This window comes from Macrobrachium rosenbergii, chromosome 13, assembly GCF_040412425.1.
Source record: "Macrobrachium rosenbergii isolate ZJJX-2024 chromosome 13, ASM4041242v1, whole genome shotgun sequence".
In the NCBI taxonomy this organism is placed as follows: Eukaryota; Metazoa; Arthropoda; class Malacostraca; order Decapoda; family Palaemonidae; genus Macrobrachium; species Macrobrachium rosenbergii.
The window spans coordinates 41,986,413-42,003,441 of record NC_089753.1 but is presented as its reverse complement, the minus strand read 5'-3'; positions in this window follow the sequence as shown (position 1 = coordinate 42,003,441).

Below are 17,029 nucleotides of genomic sequence, written 5' to 3'. Positions count from 1 at the left end.
ATATATATATATATATATATATATATATATATATATATATATATATATATATATATATATATATATATATATATATATATATATATATATATGTATATATAACATTTTTAACCCTAGGTACCACCAACACAGTCGTTCAACTCCCAGATACTTGTTTCATTGCTCAGATCAACAGAAGCACAATGGTTGTGCAATAGTGTTAACTTGTCCCTCGTTGCATGCATGCATGCGTACATACATATATATATGTGAGTGTGAGTGTGTGTGTGTGTGTGTGCATCTGCCTGCATTCACTCTAACCTATTGTAACTTGAATGACGCCACTTGAAAATTTCCGACGGCTGACGAAACTGATGAAACAAAGTTTCAAGGATGAAAGAGTCAGTAAATTGCCTTAAATGAGCAACTGGCGAGAGCCTGGTAGCCCTTGGGGAACATGACGTCGCGCCTCGAAGGTACATGAAAATGCTATATTGTTTCAGTGAAATAAAACATCTTTAAAATATGCCATGACGGGCCAATATGCTACAAAGAGGGTTAATATACTACATGAAAGTTGATGTTAATGGACTTACGTTTTCAGTGGAGGTTATATGATACCGGAAATCCAAAGTATGACGGATAATTCCGTGTTCTTGAAGTGGTAGGTATAAAGATCTCAGCTGGTTGGCCCACAGGGTCGTGACTACCACAGGGTATCTGTATACACGGGGAGGAGAGTTGAAGCACTGTACATAATTGCAAACGGCTTTCTGTCAATGCCAGCGAACACTTGAACGAGCTTTGTCTCCGTATTAACATCAGTACATCAGTCCAAAAATGACTAAAACAGTCAATCGACAACCGAGTTATCATTCAGACGTCTGTTTCTGATGGCTCTTATAGTGTACTAATTTCCAGTGAGGGTTATATGTGCATAAAAGTGTATTTACAAATACAATGGCATCTGTTTACATTTATGATTGCCTCTCCCTGTCTCCATCATGCCCGTCTCTCAATATCTGTCCATACGTGTGTGTGTGTGTGTGTGTGTGTGTGTGCGCGTGTGCGCTGCAGCAAATTCTGCCTGTCCTTCAGAATCGCGACATGAAGCCAACAACAACAATAATTCACGATAACATGGAAGCGGCGTTCTATCAATAAGGCTCAGTAAACACACAGCCCAACACGGCAAACACGACCGACATTAAAGCATTATTGCAGATTCAATGCAAAGTGCAACATGGTTAGTATTATCGCTGCAAAAGGCATGAATATTGCAGCATCAAGGGAACATGAGTAAACCGCCTGTTGTTCGCTTTCGTCCTCTCGTCTCTCGGCCTGTGTGCATCCGCTATATCACAGCCTTATTAAATACTAAATGATTCATATCTTCCAATGCACGCTTTCACTCTTCAGAAATTCTTCGTAGCATCAGAACACCTTTGGCTGAAGCAATACTTCATAATTCAAACGTAACTAAAGAAATCGACTGAGAGTACATCACTGCACAGCTTTTAGACCGACGTAAAGCCGCCCCATCAAGTGTTCTTCTTAGTTGGTTATCTCGGGAACAAGAGAACAGAATTTGATGAAACTTGACAGATATATTCTTACAGGAACCTTCTCTAGATAACTAACCTTCCGGAAAATTCTGAGATAAGGTGGCTTCTACGGCAATAAGTCGTCAGCTCAAAGTCGGTTTCTCGAAAAAATTCAATCATCCTGAAAACGTCAAATAATGAATATATATATATATATATATATATATATATATATATATATATATATATATATATATATATATATATATATATATATATATATATATATATATATATTACCATGTTTCATGAAATACTGTTCATCTGTTCTTGATGTAACCAGCGGAGCAAAATGAGAGCTGCATGGATAAATACAAATAACAAGAAATTATTTGAAACAAAACCTCATTTCTGCGTAACTTTAGCGATTTCAACATGCTGCGGTAACTTTCTCGATCAAAGTGCCACCATCGCTTTCACTGACACGCCAAGCACTGCTATGTCCCTATAAGTCTTACAGTCTCGTCCTCAACTGTGTATTTAAATGAGAACTTGGATTTACAGAACTGGAAAGCCTTCTCTTTTAACTTCAACGTCCAGACTGAAGGGTCGAAAATCACTGTCCAAGTTGAAGGTAAAAAATCACTGTCCAAACTGAAGGGTTGAAAATCACTGCCCAGACTGAAGGGTTGAAAATCACTGCCCAGACTGAAGGTCTGAAAATCACTACCCAAACTGAAGGGCTGAAAATCACTGCCCAGACTGAAGGGTTAAAAATCACTGTCCAGACTGAAGGGTTGAAAATCATTGTCCAAACTGAAGGGCTGAAAATCACTGTCCAAACTGAAAGGTTGAAAATCAATGTCCAGGCTGAAGGGTTGAAAATCAATGTCCAGACTGCAGGGTTGAAAATCGCTGACCAAGTTGAAGGGTTGAAAATCACTGTCCAGACTGAAGGGTTGAAAATCATTGCCCAAACTGAAGGGCTGAAGATCACTGTCCAAACTGAAAGATTGAAAATCATTGTCCAAACTGAAGGGTTGAAAATCACTGTCCAGACTGAAGGGTTGAAAATCACTCTCCAGACTAAAGGGTTGAGAATCATTGTCCAAACTGAAGGGCTGAAAATCACTGTCCAGATTGAAGGGTTGAAAATCACTGTCCAGACTGAAGGGTTGAAAATCATTGTCCAAACTAAAGGGTTGAAAATCACTGTCCAGACAGAAGAGTTGAAAATCACTGTCCAAACTGAAGGGTTGAGTCCAAAGCACTCGACCTCACAATAAATGAGGTTCATATTTCAATTCTGACTCAGTTTCAAACCATCATTAGGGTATATCTTTTGGCCTTCTCTAACGATATTACTTTGGATAGTGATTATATGAGCTGGTGGTAAAATTTGTGCTGTAAAAATACTGAAATGATCAATTTGTTTACATACAAAGCTGTGTCTGTTATAAACAGAAGTAAAATTCGCCAAATTTGACGAAACATGCGAACTAGTATAAAATAAGCAAAAAATAAATAAATAAATAAATAAAATAAATAAGGTAAATAAGTAAATGAAAATACAGAGATGCCAAAACAACCCAAATCTAGATTTAAAAATAAGAGAAATCTATACTACATGCGCAGTAGACTTAAAAATAAGATAAACCCACACACAAAAAAAAAAAAACTCAGCGCCAAAGAATAAAACGTACACGCACCATACATTCTAAATCAAGGAAAAACAAACATCTGGAAAATAAAACAAGGCGAGATAGAAACACAACGACGCATTTCAAGTTGACACCTTCGCGCACCTGATCAGAACGCAAAGGGATATTTTCCTATGGCCAAGCCGCCGCGGCCATCACCAAACCTTGTCACGTTCCATAACAAAGTAAGAGTAATGGAAAAGGCGGAGGGAGGAAAATAATATAAATAATATCAGGGAAAGGGGAAAACGAGACGGGTAGGAAGGGAGAGGTTGCGGACATGCGATGGAGGGAGGCAGGGAGGGAAGGAGAGAGGTAGGGAGGGATAGGAGGTGACTGGACGCGAATGACGGATCGACAAGAATTTAGTAAAACGGCCGCTGATCTGATGTTCAGAAGAGTAAATGGGGAGAGAGAGAGAGAGAGAGAGAGAGAGAGAGAGAGAGAGAGAGAGAGAGAGAGAGAGAGAGAAGAGTTTAAGTAATAGAAATTACCGAGGAAAAGAAAAATAAGACGAAACACAAAACGCAAATGAACATAAATATATTAATTTAAAATTGATACATAGACACGCGCAAAGTAGAGAGAGAGAGAGAGAGAGAGAGAGAGAGAGAGAGAGAAATAATACATAAAAAAACAAAAAACAAAGTAAGAGATGTTAATAAAAAAAACTGCGCACCCAATAAATAAACAAACAAAAATCAACACGCACATACTCAGAGAGAGAGAGAGAGAGAGAGAGAGAGAGAGAGAGAGAGAGAGAGAGAGAGAGCCCTCATTTCTATAGTAATGGAAGTGTCCATTTGTTCCCCCATTTAGAAACACGAAAGTGTGCTCACACGCCGTTCCAAGTCCGGGAAACGGTTGTCCAAACCCGAGCGGAATACTAAATCTCTCACCGAACATAATGGAAAACAACTACTCAACCACAAAAGAGAGAGAGAGACAGAGAGAGAGAGAGGGGGAGGGGGGGACCATGAATTAAGGAAAGGGAAGGGGAGGGGAGACCTATGGAGGCTATGGAGGGAAGGAGGAAGTGCGAATTAGGGAGATGACGTGGAAGGGGATAGGAGGGGCAGGAGAGGGGGTTGGGGGACAGGGGAGGGGGAGCATATATAGGACCGCCTTTTTACACGCTCGTAATTTAACGCACTTGCGAACGCACTCAGGGAGGGCTGGAATAAGGTCTATAGACCTTGGGCTGGAGTAGACGGTAATAATAATGACACTTCTCGTATCTTTAATGATGCCATTTATGTGATTAACAATAATTATAGCACCATAAATAGAGGAATAATGTTACGCATAATAAAATTACACCTTCGACCAAAGGAACTGCTTGAGGCAAACAGCAGCGGGCAAGAGGCAGCGACAACTGCGAAGCTGAAATATCCAGAGAGAGAGAGAGAGAGAGAGAGAGAGAGAGAGAGAGAGAGAGAGAGTACTTTAAGCAACAGTCACGTTAATTGTGTTGTAGCTCCGCACAAAAACTTCCACTTCCCAAAACATAATTGAAGATCTTATTTTAACTTTAAGCCCACTGATTGTGAGAGAGAGAGAGAGAGAGAGAGAGAGAGAGAGAGAGAGAGAGAGAGAGAGAGAGAGACTACTTTAAGCAATGGTCACGTTAATTGTGTTGGAGCTCCGCAAAAAATTCCACTTCCCAAAACATAACTGAAGATCTTATTTCAACTTTAAACCCACTGATTGAGAGAGAGAGAGAGAGAGAGAGAGAGAGAGAGAGAGAGAGAGAGAGAGAGAGAGTTATGGGGGGGGGGTGTTGAACTCGTGGTAGCATCAGTGACAGCTCATTCCTTTGCAAAACTGCTTTCAGTTGGAAGCCAGTAGAGGAACTCTATGCCACTCTTATCTAAATGAATAAGCCATACATTGGCCTAGGTGAACCCAAACCCCCACATATCTTTCCAGTGCATTTATGCTCCTCTCTCTCTCTCTCTCTCTCTCTCTCTCTCTCTCTCTCTCTCTCTCTCCCTCTCTCTCTTCGCTAGATCTCAAGGGCACTTTTTTGGGTGTGTTCTACGTGTTATACCTCTTGTGTGAACTCAAAATACCTTAGGTGGTATGGATTACTTTTGGTAGGTCTCATGAGTCAATTAATTCTACGTGTGTCTTTATGAATTACTTTTAAAGAACTCCATGGATGTCTTTGTAGGAACTCAATTAACTCTTTTACGTCTTCAAGAATTGGTTTTAGCAAGTTTTATAAATGGCCTGTGGCACAAACAAGAACAACCTTTCATGGATCTCTGTGAATAATTATGATTATTATTACTGGTTATACGGGAAATGTCTTCGTCAGATCTGCAAATAAGAGCAGGTCTACGTGAAATACACTGCCAGGTCCATCTTGTTTGACCCAGATAAGTCATCTTTTCCAGTATACAGTGCAAAGTAATCTCCTTACCTCTTGTGTGTGTGTGTGTGTGTGTGTGTGTGTGTGTGTGTGTGTGTGTGTGAGAGAGAGAGAGAGAGAGAGAGAGAGAGAGAGAGAGAGAGAGAGATTGTTTTGTCAGTAAATTATTTCGGACACTTCACAATTACTTCAAAGATTCTATCACATCTTTCTCTCGAATATATGTCCATACTTCAGAATGCACACGATATACTGCATATATATATATATATATATATATATATATATATATATATATATATATATATATATATATATATATATATATATATAAAATGTATGTTTGTGTGTGTGCTACAGTAAGACTGAGAAACCGGGGATTTCACGAAATCCCTAAATTTTCAGGGAATTCGTGAAGTCACCAATTCACTTGGGGACATTTGATCCCAGAGGGGCTAGTACTAGGCACGGAAAAACAGTGATTCTTCTACGCTGTTTCGCTGTATTTAGTACTAGCCCTTCAGGGATCATACGTGTTTTACCGTGTTTAGTACTAGCCCCTCAGAGATCAAATGTATTTGCCCTGTTTAGTACTAGCCCATCGGGATCAAATGCACTTAGGGACATTTGATCCCCAATGGGCTAGTACTAAACATGACAAAACACATTTGATCCCAAGGGGCTAGTACTAAAAAGGAGAAAAGTGTAGATGAATCACTGTTTCGCCGTGTTTAGTACTAGCCCCTCGGGGATCAAATGTTTTTAAGTGAATTGGTGATTTCACGAATTCCGTGACATTTTCAGGTAATTCGTGAAATCCCTGGTTTCACAACCTTACTGTAACATATATATATATATATATATATATATATATATATATATATATATATATATATATATATATATATATATATATATATATATATATATATATAATAATGCGTGTGTATACGAAACTATTTTAAAAAAAGATGCCAAAACATTTCACATCAAAATGAATTAAATAACGGAACGCAGAAACGAAGAAAGGAGCACCGCCCCACGCTATCCTTTGACGTAAATTTCCTAGGAAATTTTGAACGGACACTAAATTAACACACCAGAAATCGGCAGCTGTGTTGCTGTGTGTGGAACTAACGCTGTGTAATATCCCCCATGAAAGGATCTGTAACTGTGTGTATCCGACAAGGGACAACTTACTCGGGACGATTTTAATCTGGCAGGTCGTGAAGGCAATTTTTCACGATCAATTTTTCACGGGGAATAACGAGGCGCCAGAGAATCACGGCAATCTGTTTAAGAGAGAGAGAGAGAGAGAGAGAGAGAGAGAGAGAGAGAGAGAGAGAGAGAGAGAGAGAGAGAGAGAGAGAGAGAGAGAGAGAGATACTAACTCATATCTATAAAGTGGCCGTTAGGTCAAATAATTTCTGGGGAGTTATAAAACCGGATGTACACCCAGCCATGGAATACACACGCACACATTATATATATATATATATATATATATATATATATATATATATATATATATATATATATATATATATATATATATATATATATATATATATATATATATATATATATATATATATATATATATATATATATATATATATATATATATTAGTGAGCCCAAAAAAAACGCCAAAATGTGGAAAATAAAGGCTACATTTCAGAGGCGTAACTGTGTCTCTCCTCAGACAAATAGTGAATGAGAAAAAGTTACAGAAAACCGGTATTTATACCGGAAGATCCATAGGTCAGCCGCTAAGTAATTCCAGTTGACAATTTCTCTTTAATCTTCTTATTCGCTGGTTGGAGGAAGATTTTATCTGTAATGTCTGAATCCCAGGCGCCCCGTGACAGATTCATTGCATTTCTTTGTTTAATCAAGGCTGATTCCACCATCTGGCGAATAAAAAGATTAAAGAGAAATTGTCAACTGGATTGACTTAACGGCTGCCCTATGGATATTCCGGTATAAATACCGGTTTTCTGTAACTTTTCTCATTCACTATTTGCCTGAGGAGAGAGACAGTTTTGGTCTCTGAAATATAACCTTTATATTTTCTACATTCTGGCGTTTCTATTGATGGAATTCTATTTGATCAGAAAATACTTCACAGTCATATATATATATATATATATATATATATATATATATATATATATATATATATATATATATATATATATATATATATATATATATATATATATATATATATATATATATATCCATAAGCCTAACGAGAAAGTATTCCCTCAATAAATTCTCAATTTTCATTCACTTCTCCTCATCAAAAGAATCTTCATTTCTAAGACTCTCTCTTTTCTGTATAAGTAAAAAAGAACACCTACTTCAAAGGGTCTATAAAATCCATCCATATTTAGAGCAGGCTTCCCGTGCATCAATTCCCTTAACAACCCTTAATGATTTGTATTTTAATCTGCTTTCGAAATACATCCTTCAACTCCTCACAAACAACGTTTCCTTTAGATTGCACTTAGGTCCCTAAAATAAAGTCACCTTATGGTTTATCTAAACACATTTTTTCATCTGGATAAAATCTCCTTAAGCTACAATCTACTGTTCGTCAGTGTCATTAAAGTAAAAGTCCCGTCTGCTCTTAATTAATTAACAGCTACTCTCATTGCCATGAAATACTCTCCTTTTATAACCTTTCAATTCGCCACTCTCATTAATATGATATCCGCTAAGGCTCTCACTTATTAATAACCACACTCATTAAGGTCTAATTCCATTAGAATGGGACTTTTTTTTAACAAACTTTCTTAATAAGATCAAACTGCCTTGGGCTGTAACTGATTATTCCCATTTTTGTTAAGATAAAATCGTCCTTCGCTGTAAGTTACCATTAGTTCATCTCATTAAGACAATATCCCTTTAGTTACCTCCCTAAAGATTTTGTGCAGTTGGAACCTCAAAAGTTCAAGCGAAGATGCAGTGCATTCCTATCCTACAGCAACTCTCCTCGTATTTGATAATTAACTCACATTTTTATCTATTTGCTGATTAATTTGCTCATTTATTTATCTATTTATTTATTAATTTGCTCATTTATTTTTCCTTTTCTAATAACTGATCTCGTCTTTCTGTATTTCCTATTACCTTTTGTTACTTATTTCAAATGAACACCATATTCTCTGGAAGCTTGAATTTAAAGTCAACGGCTTCCACGGGCTTGTTCCATATGAGCAGGGTTCATATTCTGAATAATAACAATATTAACACAACTTGTCAGTTATTACTCTTATTTCTGTTATCTTTCAATCTCATTAAGATCAATCAGCGTTGTTTCAACACATTATTTACTAATTTCTATTAAATAAAACCCCCTTCTGTTGTGACTAGCCATTAGCCAGCCTCATCATGATAAGAATCCCCTTTTCTGCATTAAATAATCTTTGAGATCACATCGCTTAGGTTGTATTATGTTACTAGCCAGTTTCATTGAGATAAAACACTTTTAAATGAAAATCTTTCTTGGCAAATCTTATCTAGAAATAGCCAAATTAGTTACTAGCCAAATTAGATACGAGTGGTTATGCATAAGATTTACAAGCATTTACTAACTACAATCTTTAAATGCACAATGATTTTTTACAGCAATCAAGTGGTTATTAACCAAAATCTTTAATATGAAATACATTTTTTACAACCTGTTATTACTACTCCATATAAGATATAACCCCTTCTACTGCAACTTATTATTCTCCAGGTTCTTAAGATAATAACCGTTTAGACTTCAGCATTTCATTCACAGCTTTCGATAAAATACTTCCACCATCAAGATAAGGTGCTCAGAGGCCGTAATTTACAAAATTCGAACAGAAAAATCACTTTACGCTACAATTTCCTATTTGCCACGCACAATAAAATGAGGTCCTTCCGCTGTTACACATTCGTTACACATTCTTTTCCCAATGACATATTCTTACGATGTAATCTCCCATTTAACACTAACAAAAATAGTCACCTTTTATACTTATCGTCAGCTGCTAATAAGGAAGAAAATTCCATTGCGTGTACACTAACATGACTAACCAATCTCATTCATGAGGTACTAACGCTGTGATAAGCTAGTCGAGTCGTGTTTTATTAATGATCTCGTACAACATTCAACTAGTTTTAGGTCACCATTCTTCAGAAGTTTCGTTTTAACATGCCTCCATAAGAACTCGTGATTATAAGCAGTTCTGAAGCTTCCTAACTCTGTCTTTTCCAGTCAATAGCACCTCCATGACATTCAAAATTTTTTTAACCAAATTATGGCGTATTACAATACGCATTTCCTGAAACATCACAACACAAAGTAATACTAGTTTATTAATGGTCCCACAAACTGTCATTATCAGTATCATAGTATGATAATCGATCGATTATAATAGTTCTCCGGTGTCATAATACTGTCGTCAGATCCCCACTGCTTGCATTTATGGACTAAAAATAAAATATCAGACTTGGAGGAGTCTGCTGTAGCAATAAGCAGATTTTTTAAGATCATACCATGGTACTTGTTCCATGTGAAATAATAATAATAATAATAATAATAATAATAATAATAATAATAATAATAATAATAATAATAGGAAAAACTAGATGCCGAAGTAGCTCCAGGACTCATGCAGAAGAGCGTGCTATTAGAAACAGCGCACTTAGTGAGAAAAGTGATGGACCCCTGAGGAGGCAGGATGCAACCCCGAACACCACACTATAAATACCACCCAGTCGACCAGGATGACTAAGATAGGAAAATATAATAATCATAATAATATTACTGCTATTACACGAATCAAACATTCACATTCTCCCTCTGCTGATTTTTTATATATATTTTTCAAACAAACTCTAATATACATATGCTTATAAATCTCCAAGTTTTTTATAATCCTTTTTTCCAACTTAATCAAGAGAATTACCCCTTACAGCTGTTTGAACAAATCTCCAATTTCCTTTGTCTAATCATCTCGCACTTGCAAAACTCTCTCAACAAACAGCAGCAAAAGCGTTCGCAAGATGGCACCAAAATATATTTTGGTATTTCATGAATAGTGATGAGCTTCCTGTTTCTTTAAATAAAACAAGAAAAAAATTCAGACAACAGAAAATGTGTTACTTCAATTTCCCCCTTCTCCTCAAGCAAGAATATTACTCATATTTTTCCACAGCAATAAAATATCATTTATCCATAAATCATGACTGCCATAACTCTACTATATTACCTCAGCCTTAGTTACTATCCTTACAAAACTATATAAGCCTTCTTTATATTATATTTACCTATGAAATATATTTCCAATCAGTAGCCCAGACGCATCTCCTCTCTCGAATTTATCTAAAAACCTAATCTCCTAATTACTATAAATAAATTAATAATAATAAGTAAAACCTACTTTGACCCCTCTTCTTTCTTCTCCGCTTGGCAACAGGGGCTGTGCACCCTTTCAAAGACCGGCCAAAATTTACATAAAAACCTAATCTAATCATAAAAAATAAATAATACTAATTTGACCTCTCTTCTTTCTCCTTCTTCGCTTGACAACAGGATCTGTGAACCTAACTGAAGACTACCCAAATCTATATAAAAACCTTATCTAATTTAAAAAAAAGAATTAAAGCCTAATTTGACTCCTTTTCTTTCTCCTTCTTCGCTTAACAACAGGATCTGAGAACGCAATCGAAGACCACCCAAAATTTATGCAAAAACCTAATCTGATTATAAAAACTAAATAAATAAAACCTAATTTGAACCCCCGTCTTTCTTATTCGCCTAACAACAGGATCAGTGAACCCAACTGAAGACTACCCAAAACGCCTTTGGGGTCAGAGCACAATTCAAATCTATACTAAACAAATGACCCGGTTCCCGCGAGAGAGACAAACACTGCAATTGAATTCAAATGCACGGCATAATCGGGAGACCGGAACCCAAAGGGTTAATTTATCAGCCCGGGCCATAACAGGAGATTCCCGAAAACGACTTTCGGGAATGTAACCGGGGCGAGTATCTCCTCCTTTCGCGTGCTTCCGGGTCATGTTAGATGAAGGGTGGTTTGGGCGTCCGTGGGCGTCGGAAATGAGTTTGTTTTGCCGGACGAGACTGCTATACATATAGATGCAGTGATGATAACAGATCAGTATTGACCTTTGAACCTTGAAAAAAAAAAAACCACAAATTGGAGAACGATCACATTCAAAAGGGCATACAGTTTCGGAGCGTCATGCTCCCATTTCAGCATGGGGACATTAAAACCCAACTAGATTCAGTATTTGAAGAAGTGATAAACACAAAAAAATGTAATATATACCTAGAAAAATGTCATATCCACATTCAGCTTCATACGACATACAGATGCAACAAGAATAAAATAACTTGGATGCATATCAACAAACTCGTTGATACTCTCAGTAATATGTTGAAGAAGCAATAAACACAAAACATATATACCTGAAGAAATGTTATATATACATTCAGCATCAGATGATTTGTAGATACAACAAGAATGAAATAACTTTGGATATATTATCAACAAACACCTTGATATATTGTCCAGAAATATTAAAATAAAAGTGTAGCTTCATAATATATCAATATGCAATGTACAAAAATACTTAAGAGCGTTATGCGCATGTGTGCACGCGTGTGCGCATATACATCTACCTACCCATAGTTACAGTGTTACAAACCTAAGACGTCGCCACTCGGTCCCGAAAAATAAGAAAGGAAACGCCGAGCGATTCAACTTTTCTACACCCCCTGGCACAACGGCGCGCACATAAATATAAAAAAACGCGCGTGTGGCCTTCATTCCAGTATATCATATGACGACATTACTTCTCGTAATTCCCACGCTGTAAAGTGCTGCACGGGTGAATTACATTCGCATAACAATAAAAGCCCCACCTCCCACCCACCATTCCTTACCTCCGTCGCTTCCTGGGGAGCTAAAAAAAAGAGAGAGAGAGAGAGAGAGAGGAAAATAAACCATCGAAGGATCTAATTATGTACCTGGAATATAAAAGCCTTTCGCGACTTCCAATACCCTTCCCAGGCCCTTTATGGATTCGTAATGCCACGGAGAGAGAGACACACACAGACACAAAGCCAAGGAGGAAGGAAGTCCCGTGATTGGTGGGAGTGCTCGGCCAATCATGGCGGGGCATTGGTTTAATTAGCCGAAAACAATGCGGGACGAGGAAAAAGGAACCGTAAAACCTCGAGCGGACCAACAATCCGATACACCTACGAGAATGAATTGGCCGGAAATCCAATAATTGGGAACAAGAAATATGGGAGAAGTAAATGAATATTATGAATGATGACGAAAACAAAAAGACACCGAGAGTGTTGCACGGTGAGTTGCAATGATTTTATGCAAAAGTCCGTTTTCCTTGAAACAAAAGAAACGCGACATATACAAAAACGACGCGAGGATGGAAGCTGGACTGAAAAGGAAAAGACTACATAAAGAAACAAACAGAAGAATGAATAAATGAATTTAAGGAAAGAAAAAAAAAAAGGCTTAAAAAGAAGCTTAAAGGAAAAAAGTGAAAGTGAAAAACAAAGAGGGGGAAAAGTTAACTTCGGGGAAACTTTACTGAAGGAATGGTAGGGGGAAAAATAAACCAAAGAAAAAGTGATGCAGAGAGAAAGTGGATAAATGACCGAAAGAAAGTAAAGGAAAAAACAGAGAAAGGCAAAGAAAGCGAATAAAAACAGAGAAGAGAGATAGAATTTGATATGACGATGGATAAAAAATGTAAAAAGGCATTAAGACAAAGAAAAGGAGTAAGAACAGGGAGAACAGAAAATGGACAACAGCAATAAAAAAAAGGTAAAAAAAAGAGAAAAAAATTTCGGTTTCAATAACTAATCGACGGATGACAATCAATATCGGACACAAAAGGTAGTGCTCGTTGTTGCTCGGCTGCTCCTGCTGCTTTAGCCGCTGCTATTGCTGCCGTCGCTGCTTTTACTCGGCAGCTGATATTGCTGCAACAGCAATCGGGGGATATTGAATATCGACCTAGGCTGACGGTGACTATGGTTCCACCGATGCTAATCAGAGATAAGACCCCCCCTCCCCCTTCCCTCTTTCCTCAATCCCCCTCCCCTCCCCTTTGCCTCATGCAACTACCTTTATCGTTTCCCTTACCCATGGCAAACTGTGCCGAACTCCCCTTCCCTTCTTACGGCCTTCCTACAGCAACCTTTATCCTTTCCCTTACCCATGGCAAACTATGCCAATCTCTCCTTCCCTTTCTCCGGCTGCAGCTGGAGCAAAAGTCCGTGCTGGCATATGGCCAACTCGCTGGACAACAGTAACAACACTCCCTTCGCTCCTGGCAACTTGCAAAACAACATTCCTCCTGATTTACCCCTTCCTAACAGCCTCTTCAGTCCTCATTTCCTCTTGCCAACAACTGTGTAACCACAGTTCCTTCCTTGCTCCCTTTCGCTAACTTTAACCACCGATTCCTCCCATTCCATGTGCAAATTATAACCATCCTACCCATTACTAATTACAACTACCTTTCCGTCCTCTCATCTCTTCCCAGCTACAACTTACTCAACCTCAAGGGTAATCTCCTAATGTCCTTCCATCCCTTATGCCTAGCGGATACAACACAGGATGTTGAGAGATGTTGTGCTTGTGGCAGTTAAATGTGCCTATGTGATAGTACGACAATGAAAGTATTCTGTTCATACTTAGGGTTTCCTAAAATAGAGATCAACATAAGTGAGTAAATTTGGAAGTAAATGGAAAAAAAGTTCGCGTGGTTACGTGGACACAGAAAAGCCTATGGCAGACTCAACGGAGAAAATTATGTAAGACGAGCTGATAAAGTGTTGTACAGAACGTAAGAAGTTAAGAGTTATTAAAAAGCTTTCATGACGAAGCAAAGTGAGCGATAGAATGTGCGGACATGAGAGTGAACGGTGTGGTAGGCGCAAGGTCGTGTGATATAGAGAAACAACTGTAAATGCAGTGTGGAATGGTTATGTTTGGAGATTACTGTGCTGGTCGAGAACAGTGAAGGAAAACTGCAAAAAACTAGTACAAGAGTGATTGCTTGCTAGAGGAGAAAGCTGACAATAAATGTGAGTTATAGTACAGTTATCAGAGTTAATGACAGCTAGGAAGATGGAGCAATGGATGAAAATAATTTGGAAGAATGGACGCAGCAGATTCATGCAGGTAATTGCGAGTAAATACATCAGATAACAGTATGATGACAGAAGAGGAGAATCTCAGAATAGATGAAGAATGAAAGGTAGCAGAAGTACTGGGAAAAGAGGGGATGAACACAGAAAAGACTGGATAGACTGTGAGAAACAGGTTTTGGAAATGAAGAAAGCACGACAGTGCTTGCAAGTCTGTGAAGGCTGGAGGGGATGAAGACAGAAAAGACTGGATAGACTGTGAGAATGAGGTTTTGGAAATGAAGGACTTTAATATCCAGGAAGCGCGACAGTGCTTGCAAGTGTGTGAAGGCTAGATCAGCATGCCTCTGATGAACCTTTTGTGCCGATACAAGAATCAACAAATGATAAGGACGTTTTCTGCCACTCTAAAATATGAGAAAGGCACCAGCCATCCGGAATGAGAAAACCAAAGTTCCAGAAGTAAAATTATCCTTTCATGAGCACAAACAATTGAATTAATCAAGCAGTGAAACCATTCGTTCGACTGGTCAGAATACTCGCCTGTAAAACCATTCTCGTAAGATTAAAATCATTTAATAATGAGGTAAAAATGTTCCTTCAAAAAAATGGTAACCGTTCATGTGAGAGGTAAAAATCCCTCTCCCTTCCCCCCTCCCCTCCCCTCCTCCCTCCCCTCCCCCCTCCCCTAACAAAAATCACCATAGAAAGAAAGCCCTCCGCAGTGGCATGACCTTCCCCAGACACGCCAAGAAAAAGGAGGAAGGAGCAATTTTGACAAATTCCATGAAATTCGTGTGACATTAAAATCCATTCGGGATGAAAGGGGGTTGGAGGGGGGGGGGTTGATAATACATAAGGGTCGTTTTCCTAAAGCAAGGCAATGGGAAATGGATCGTATAGGCTTTTCTTCAAAGGGAAAAGCGTGTCGTGATGTGCGTGCCACGCTGTTGCTATGTGGCACAAAAAACTGGCGTGCTCATGTGAAGGAAGGAGACGAAAATACCTGATTAACAAAAAACCTTGACTAATGGCAAAAATTCTTGTGCTCGTAACTCTGATGCTTTCTCTCTGGAACAATTCATATCTATATCTATGTCTGTCTATCTACCATTTTATATATATATATATATATATATATATATATATATATATATATATATATATATATATATATATATATATATATATATATATATATATATATATATAACACATCACCACAAGTGAAAAAATAAGAGACTGGGTGTAGGTCCTAACCAGTTTCGACTTTATTTCCAAGCAGTTAGCGAAGGAATGATACACAGTGGTAGAAATCATAATATATATATACTACAGGGACAGTACGTTAATGGCTTGAGTTAAAGTGGAAACCGGTCAAGAACTACACCCGACTTCTTTTATTTTCACCAATCATAAGACACTGGCATATATTTCAAATATTATTATTGGTTCATCTCATATCTGACGGCAATATCGTAAAAATCAGCTCAACCATAGTTTACCTATGAAGGGTTCTGCAAATATATACTGTATAAATATATATATTGTGTATGTATATATATATATATATATATATATATATATATATATATATATATATATATATATATATATATATATATATATATATATATACTGTATATATATATAAATTTATATATATACATATATATAATTTAATCGTAGGTATGCGACCGGTTCTAATAAGTACCATTATTTTGTCAATGTGTGTGTGTGTGTGCTTTTTACAGTAATTGCAAAACTGGGATGACTTAGATTTTTAAAACTTAGTCGCCATGAAGGTAACTTACCTCAGTTAAGCAATGGTAATGAAGTATTGGTTGGCATTTCCATAGCAGTATTACCATTCTAAGGTTTTAGTTTTCTGTAAAAGAAAACTATTGAGGTGGCTTTGTCTGTCCGTCCGCACTTTTTCTGTCCGCCTCCAGATCTTAAAAACTACTGAGGCTAGAGGGCTGCAAATTGGTATGCTGATCACCCACCCTCCAATCACCAAACATCATATTGCAGCCCTCTAGCTTCAGTAGCTTTTATTTTATTTAAGGTTAAAGTTGCCCATGATCGTGCTTCTGGCACCGCTATAGGTGCCAACAACACATGCCACCACCGGGCCGCGGGTGAAAGTTCGGCGCACTTTTCACTTATTTATACTAATTGACACCATCTAATTTAGGTTTTAGTAATTTATCTTATATGAAGCCGGGACAGTTAAAC